This window comes from Corvus hawaiiensis, chromosome 12 (genome assembly GCF_020740725.1).
Source record: "Corvus hawaiiensis isolate bCorHaw1 chromosome 12, bCorHaw1.pri.cur, whole genome shotgun sequence".
Taxonomy (NCBI): Eukaryota; Metazoa; Chordata; class Aves; order Passeriformes; family Corvidae; genus Corvus; species Corvus hawaiiensis.
This window is the reverse complement of record NC_063224.1, coordinates 21048933-21049619: the sequence shown is the minus strand read 5'-3', so window position 1 is coordinate 21049619 and position 687 is coordinate 21048933. Positions and strand designations below refer to the sequence as shown.

Genomic DNA, 687 nt, shown 5'->3' with positions numbered 1-687 from the left:
CTGTGCCATGAACCTCGGCCAATCGAGGCACTGCAGGATAAGGCAGGGCTGGAGCCTGGCCGTCGGCAGTTTCGCCTAAGTGTCTGAAAGGCCGACATTCATGCATTTTATTCCGCTCCCTACGTGCGTTGTGCCAAAACCAGCTGCAGTTGGCGGTCCCGCACGGGACAGAGCCGCAGCCGCAGCTCCGGAGCCGCAGCGGCGGGGCCGGCAGGGCAGAGGAAGGCGCAGAGCACGGCCTGGGCCGCGCTTGGAGCTCTATTAATGCTGCATTGCGAAACCGCTCAACGCGCGGCGCCGTGGCTTAGTTGGTTAAAGCGCCTGTCTAGTAAACAGGAGATCCTGGGTTCGAATCCCAGCGGTGCCTGCGCCAGTGGCGTGGCTTTTTTTCTATCCCGAGCGCTGTTTTACCGCCGCCGCGCGGGGACCGGCCCGGGATGTGGCTGAGGCTCCGCTGCGGCGGGGGGGAAACAAATCCGGTGGGTGCGCGTGTGGGTGTGTACATAAATACATAAATACGTACGTACGAAAATATCTGGCAGTCGCAAATTCAGGCTGTCTCCTATGTGCTTTACGGGGGAGCTTTTCTCCAAACTTAAGAGTATTTACACAAAGTCAGGAAATGCTGACTTTGTGTAAATTTTTTTCTTCTTATTGCCACAATTTTTTCTTCTTATTGCCACATCT

The 687-nt window shown here is 56.3% G+C and overlaps 1 non-coding gene across 1 annotated transcript; it reads left to right on the top strand.

Annotated features, from left to right (window-relative positions):
• The first annotated feature begins 293 nt into the window (after window positions 1-293).
• On the top strand, window positions 294-367 carry TRNAT-AGU. Its single transcript has one exon. It is a non-coding gene; the product is annotated as a tRNA-Thr (tRNA).
• The last annotated feature ends 320 nt before the right edge of the window (window positions 368-687 follow it).